This window comes from Bos indicus, chromosome 5 (genome assembly GCF_029378745.1).
Source record: "Bos indicus isolate NIAB-ARS_2022 breed Sahiwal x Tharparkar chromosome 5, NIAB-ARS_B.indTharparkar_mat_pri_1.0, whole genome shotgun sequence".
NCBI lineage: Eukaryota > Metazoa > Chordata > Mammalia > Artiodactyla > Bovidae > Bos > Bos indicus.
In genome coordinates, this window is record NC_091764.1 from 35458980 (window position 1) to 35466503 (window position 7524).

Here is a 7524-nt window from a genome sequence, read left to right on the forward strand (position 1 = left end):
ACTGTTGCAGAGATTACTAAAAAAAAAAAAAAAAAAAAAATTAACTTTAATCCTTGTAAAAAGCCCCAGGAATATTATGGCTAACATTTCAAAGCTCTTCTATTAATGCAGGAAACTGTTAGAGTGCTTTGAACGTTCACTGTTTAGTTTCCTAATTATTTCAGTTTAAAAATTTGACTGAGGTTTACTCCTGCTTTGAAAGTTCATACAAATGTTAAAGGATACAATTTGCTTCAAGATTAATAAGAGCCAGTGATGGTGTTGGATATTTCCATACCGTTTATAAGTATTTTCTAAGTGGATGATAATTTAGCAAATAGATATTTCTGTTAGAGTTAGTCTATTTAAATCTGAAAAGTCATGTAAACCTGGAAGCAGAGCCTTAATTTCCTTGGAGGATTATATGTCTTTTTAACTTTTTATTTTGAAAAATTGGGGGAAAAAAACACCTATAGAATATCTTGAGGGTGTATCACTTGTTAGCATTGATACTTTTATTTTCTACTTCATTTCGTGTATGTGTATGCACTTTTGTTAATTTTGCAAAATCATTTAAAAATAAGTTGTAAGCACCGGTCCTCTGCATTCCTAGGTATGTCAGAATTATCTCCTAAAAAGTAGGATGTTTTCCTATATACTGCAATGCCATTATTGCACCCACAGTTTTAACATTAATACAATATTATTATCTAATATACAGTCAATACTCAAATATCCTCAATTGTGCTGATGATATTCCTCATATTCCCTCTTTAAAAAATTCAGCATCTAATCAACGATCATATATTTCATTCAGTTGTCTTGTTTCTTGAATCTCTTTAATCAAAAGGAGTTTCCAGGCTTTTGTTTTGTCTTTCACATTATTGACATTTTTGAAGAGTCACAATCAGTTGTCTTGGAGAATGTCCCTGGGTAATGATCTTTTCATCCTGCTGCTGCTGCTGCTGCTAAGTCTCATCAGTCGTGTCTGACTCTGTGCGACCCCAGAGATGGCAGCCTACCAGGCTCCCCCGTCCCTGAGATTCTCCAGGCAAGAACACTGGAGTGGGTTGCCAATTCCTTCTCCAATGCGTGAAAGTGAAAAGTGAAAAGTGAAAGTGAAGTCGCTCAGTCATGTCCGACTCTTAGCGACCTCATGGACTGCAGCCTTCCAGGCTCCTCCGTCCATGGGATTTTCCAGGCAAGAGTACCGGAGTGAGGTGCCATTGCTTTCTCCACTTTTCACCCTAACCAATGCTAATTAATTAGGTAACTTTTCTGGAAAAAAAAATATATATAAGCCATTTGTGCTAAGATTTTATAGCCACCTGTACATTTCTGATGCTGCACATCATCTACAACAGATTTGGATTAGAAGTGGATTAGTGTTATTTTCTGGAGACATTCAAGAACTTAGATGATGAGGGTAAGAGTCATTAGATATACCCTGTTTGTCTCCTTGGCTCCCACATAGCTCAGTTAATCCAATAGGTCACTGTTATAGAAAATTTCCTACAGTTACACTCTTTCTCCCAGTGTTTTCTCTACCTAAGAATCTGATAGTTATATAACATAGTGTTTAACTATTCTGAGCCACATTGCCCTAGATTTGAATTCCAGCCCCACCCTGTTTGAAACCCATTTCTCTTGTGATAAAAGAACAGTGCCAATGTCTTACATTCAGAAGAGGGACCGATTTTGAAACTAGCTTCATTACTGTTACTTGAATCACTGTGGCTATGAAATACTTTTGTTACTCATCCACTACCAGTGGCAGTTGTCTGCCACTGAACCTGTGTCTGGCTCTCTGCTCTCTTCATGCTAAGAACAAACCAACTTTTCTATTTCACTGATATGTGAACACTGCCAGCTATAGAAACTAAATTCAGAGAAAGTCACCACTGGCCTCTGCCTTACTAGATAGTAAACCACTCTGAAACCAAGAAAACAAAGCATGATATAGAACTGTACTGAATGCTTCATATTATTTTTAATTTAAAAAATGGCATCTTGTTTTCCCACAGATGGGGAAGTTTTGCAGAAAATTCTTGGGAAATATTTTTCAGTATTTTTTAAACTGTGCTTTAAATTTTTATTTTCAACTAAAAACAGAATATATGCTTGTGACAAAATCATTCAACATACTGTAAAGTAGAAAGTGGGAAATAAAAATGGCACAGAACTTTCATATGCAGATATAAGTAATGCTGACCTTTTGGTATATTTTTACCATCTACACTTTTTATATACCATTTTTTATCTTATAGTCATTTTGTCATCATTTTTAAATACATAATTATTAACATATCATATATGTACACATATATAAAGATAGTTTTTGTAGAGTTCTATATGTATACATAAACACACATACATACATAATTTTTATGTAGTTATAAGGACATAAAAATAAAAATTAAGAGGCTGAGTATTTCCTATTGCAAACAATGAAAGAGAATTCTTCTTTTGCTTAGAGCATTTACTTGTATTTTTAAAGTACTTTCTCCTCTCTGCAATGTATATAAATTCTTTTGAGGATTAGATAACTTTTGTCCCTTTTTGAACCAACGATGTCTTCTTCAGTGAACTGGGAGCCACCTCTTAGGATGAAGACACTGAGAGGGACAGTTTTTTGTGTTTTTAGCTCATGGTTATTTTCTCCTTCCACCTTATACTGACAAATATCAGTATAAGGGTTCTAGTTGTTTCTATTTCTCAGCAACAATGAGACTTTGAAAAAGTTACAGATTCCTGTAATTCTCCATTTATTCTTCTGTAAAGTGAAGCTAGTCACAATAGTTCTGTCTGGTATACACGTATATGTGTTCAGTTCAGTTCAGTCACTCAGTCGTTTTGGACTCTTTGCAATCCCATGGACCGCCACACGCCAGGTCTCCCTGTCCATCACTAACTCCTTGAGTTCACCCAAACCCATGTCCATTGAATCAGTGATGCCATCCAACCATCTCATCCTCTGTTGTCCCCTGCTCCTACTGCCCTCACTCTTTCCCAGCATCAGGGTCTTTTCAAATGAGTCAGCTCTTCCCATCAGATGGTCAAAGTATTGGAGTTTCAGTATCAGTCCTTCCAGTGAACACCCAGGACTGATCTCCTTTAGGATAGACTGGTTGGATCTCCTTGCTGTCCAAGGGACTCTCAAGAGTGTTCTCCAACACCACAGTTCAAAAGCATCAATTCTTCTGAGCTCAGCTTTCTTTATAGTCCAACTCTCACATCCATACATGACTACTGGAAAAACCATAGCTTTGACTAGATGGACCTTTGTTGGCAAAGTAATGTCTTGCTTGTTAATATGCTGTCTAGAGAAGGCAATGGCACCCCACTCCAGTACTCTTGCCTGGAAAATCCCATGGACAGAGGAGTCTGGTAGGCTGCAGACCATGGGGTCGTGAAGAGTTGGACATGACTGAGCGACTTCCCTTTCACTTTTCACTTTCATGCATTGGAGAAGGAAATGGCAACCCACTCCAGTGTTCTTGCCTGGAGAATCCCAGGGATGGGGGAGCCTGGTGGGCTGCTGTCTATGGGGTCGCATAGAGTCGGACATGGCTGAAGTGACTTAGCAGCAGCAGGTTGGTCATAACTTTCCTTCCAAGGAGTAAGCGTCTTTTAATTTCATGGCTGAAGTCAAAATCTGCAGTGATTTGGAGCCCTCCAAAAATAAAGTCAGCCACAGTTTTCACTGTTTCTCCATCTATTTGCCATGAGGTGATGGGACCACATGCCATGATCTTAGTTTTCTGAATGTTAAGCTTTAAGCCAATTTTTTTCACTCTCCTCTTTCACTTTCATCAAGAGGCTTTTAAGTTCCTCTTCACTTTCTGCCATAAGGGTGGTGTCATCTGCATATCTGAAGTTATTGATATTTCTCCCGGCAATCTTGATTCCAGCTTGTGCTTCTTCCGCCCAACGTTTCTCATGATGTACTCTGCATATAAGTTAAATAAGCAGGGTGACAATATACAGCCTTGATGTACTCCTTTTCCTATTTGGAACCAGTCTGTTCTCCATGTCCAGTTCTAACTGTTGCTTCCTGACCTGCATACAGGTTTCTCAAGAGGCAGGTCAGGTGGTCTGGTATTCCCATCTCTTTCAGAATTTTCCACAGTTTATTGTGATCCACACAGTCAAAGGCTTTGGCATAGTTAATAAAGCAGAAATAGATGTTTTTCTGGAATTCTCTTGCTTTTTCAATGACCCAACGGATATTGGCAATTTGATCTCTGGTTCCTCTGCCTTTTCTAAAGCCAGCTTGAACATCTGGAAGTTCACGGTTCATGTATTGCTGAAGTCTGACTTGGAGAATTTTGAGCATTACTTTACTAGCGTGTGAGATGAATGCAATTGCGCGGTAGTTTGAGCATTCTTTGGCATTGCCTTTCTTTGGGATCGGAATGAAAACTGACCTTTTCCAGTCCTGTGGCCACTGCTGAGTTTTCCAAATTTGCTGGCATATTGAGTGCAGCACTTTCACAGCATCATCTTTCAGGATTTGAAATAGCTCAACTGGAATTCCATCACCTCCACTAGCTTTGTTCGTAGTGATGCTTCCTAAGGCCCACTTGACTTCACATTCCAGGATGTCTGGCTCTAGGTGAGTGATCACACCATGGTGATTATCTGGGTCATGAAGATCTTTTTTGTACAGTTCTTCTGTGTATTCTTGCCACCTGTTCTTAATATCTTCTGCTTCTGTTAGGTCCATACCATTTCTATCCTTTATTGAGCCCATCTTTGCGTGAAATGTTGTCTTGGTATCTCTAATTTTCTTGAAGAGATCTCTAATGTTTCCCATGCTGTTGTTTCCCTCTATTTCTTTGCATTGATCACTGAGGAAGGCTTTCTTATCTCTCCTTGCTAGTCTTTGGAACTCTGCATTCAGATGCTTATATCTTTCCTTTTCCCCTTTGCTTTTCACTTCTCTTCTTTTCACAGCTATTTGTAAAGCTTCCTCAGACAGCCATTTTGCCTTTTTGCATTTCTTTTTCTTGGAGATGGTCTTGATCCCTGTGTCCTGTACAATGTCATGAACCTCTGTCCATGGTTCATCAGGTACTCTGTCTATCAGACCTAATTCCTTGAATCTATTTGTCACTTCTACTATGTAATCATAAGGGATTTGATTTAGGTCATACCTGAATGGTCTACTGGTTTTCCCCACTTTCTTCAATTTAAGTCTGAATTTGGCAACAAGAAATTCATGATCTGAGCCACAGTCAGCTCCTGGTCTTGTTTTTGCTCACTGTATATAGCTTCTCCATCTTTGGCTGCAAAGAATACAATAAATCTGACTTCAGTGTTGGCCATGTGGTGATGTCCATGTGTAGAGTCTTCTCTTGTGTTGTTGGAAGAGGGTGTTTGCTATAACCAGTGCGTTCTTTTGGCAAAACTCTATTAGCCTTTGCCCTGCTTTATTCTGTACTCCAAGGCCAAATTTGCCTGTTACTCCAGCTGTTTCTTGACTTCCTACTTTTTATAGTCCAGTCCCCTATAATGAAAAGTATCTGTACATAAGTAATGGGATATTAAGCTGAAAGTTTTAGGCAATTACAGGGAAGAACCAATTTTGACTTCATGTTGGATCTGTTTTATTTAAGTTTTGCTTTCTGTTGCTTTTGTTCACTAAAAGCATACTATCCATATATAATAGTCTGCTTTGGGGGAACCCTGTCCTTCTGCCTGAATGTTAAACCAAAATACCTTTGTTCAGGACCCTGTCCACCTGTGGGTGGCTGCTGCTGCTGCTGCTAAGTCACTTCAGTCGTGTCTGACTCCGTGTGATCCCATAGACGGCAGCCCACCAGGCTCCTCCATCCATGGGATTTTCCAGGCAAGGGTACTGGAGTGGGGTGCCATCGCTAGAAGAAACGAACACATTCCCTACATAAGGTTGGCCATTCCAGGACATATTTTCAAGATTAATGGCCTTTTTGCTTTACTTCCTTACCTTTTCCCATCTCTATTTGATAAAAGAACCTGGCATCCAGACCCTGATAAGATGGCTATTTTGAGATGTTAGTCTGCCATCTTCTTGGTCTACTGGCTTTCTGAATAAAGTTGTATTCCTTGCCTCAACACCTTGTCTCCAACTTATTGATTTGTTGTGCAGTGAGCAGAGTGAGCTTTGACTTGATAACAAGACAATAAAATAATATTGATACACTGTGCTAGGGTGCCACATCAAAATGAAGATTCTGGACGCATGTGAACAAAACATCAGTTTTGTGACTTTCGGACCTTTTACCTAGTGGCAGGGTTATCCACTGTCATGTTGCCTGGAACTGAGGGGCTTACCAGGATGCAGGATTTTCAGTGCTAAAACTGGGACAGTCTCGGGCAAAGTGGTAAGACTGAATCTCCTATTGATGCCAAAGGTGGAAAGTAAAAAAAGGAAGTATACGTGAAAAGATTTCTTAAGAGAGAAATTTTGTCAAGTTGTTTTATCAATACTCTCCTTTAAGGATGTAGAATGGAGATTTTTATTACCTTTATTTTAAGCCTGGAGCAGAGGGGTTCCAGTGCCACTATTTCAGGAGTTTGAGATGTATCTCTTGGATTGTGGGAGACCCAGAGCTGAGGTCTAATTGTGTAGGAGACATTGCTGTGAGCCACTTTGTGGAAGAGTAAGCACAAGTTGCTGTATCTGGGAAGTAAATGCACTCACCTCTAGCTGTGGGTTAGATATGTGACTGTTCCTTGTAGACTAGATATGGTCCAAAGAGCGAAGAGAGCTGTCTGGAGCCACTGGAAGTCCTGTCCAAGAGAATTTCCTGGAAGAGACTCTGCATAGAGGGTAAAACCAAAATCCAGGGACTGAGGGGAAAGGGATTAAGTGAATAAGAGGTATTGTTTCCCTCATTGAAGTTATAGCTCAAGCAGCCCAGCAGAAGTGTTTCTGATAAAGTTTCAAAAACACCCAGAAGTAAACAGGTCACCTCTAAACATTTGCCTGGTCCAGAGAATTACAGCCGTTTTGTAATAGTGTGTATGTGTGCTTACTTGCTCAGTTGCATCCGACTCTTTGCGACCCCATGGACTGTAACTCCTCTCTCCATGGAATTCTCCAGGCAAGAACACTGAAGTGGGTAGCCATTCCCTTCTTCAGGGGATCTTCCTGACCCAGGATTAAACCCGGATCTACTGCATTGCAGACAGATTCTTTACCATCTGAGCCCCCAGGGAAGTCCTTTTCTGTAACAGTCAGTTCTAGCCAAACATCAAAAACCAAACATCATATTCTTCATCCTCCCTAGATGGGAAAGTACAGGATTGAACTGAGCTGGAGGCAGCTGCTGCTAAGTCGCTTCAGTCGTGTCTGACTCTGTGCGACCCCATGGACGGCAGCCCACCAGGCTCCCCCATCCCTGGGATTCTCCAGGCAAGAGTACTGGAGTGGGTTGGCCCCTACAAAGGGAAGGTCATGAGAGGACCACGGGATATGATGAGGGAGCATTGGAAGGGGATAGAAAAAGAAAACGAGTGCCCACACATAAAAGAAAGGCACTGCCAGGGAAGGAGCAAAGA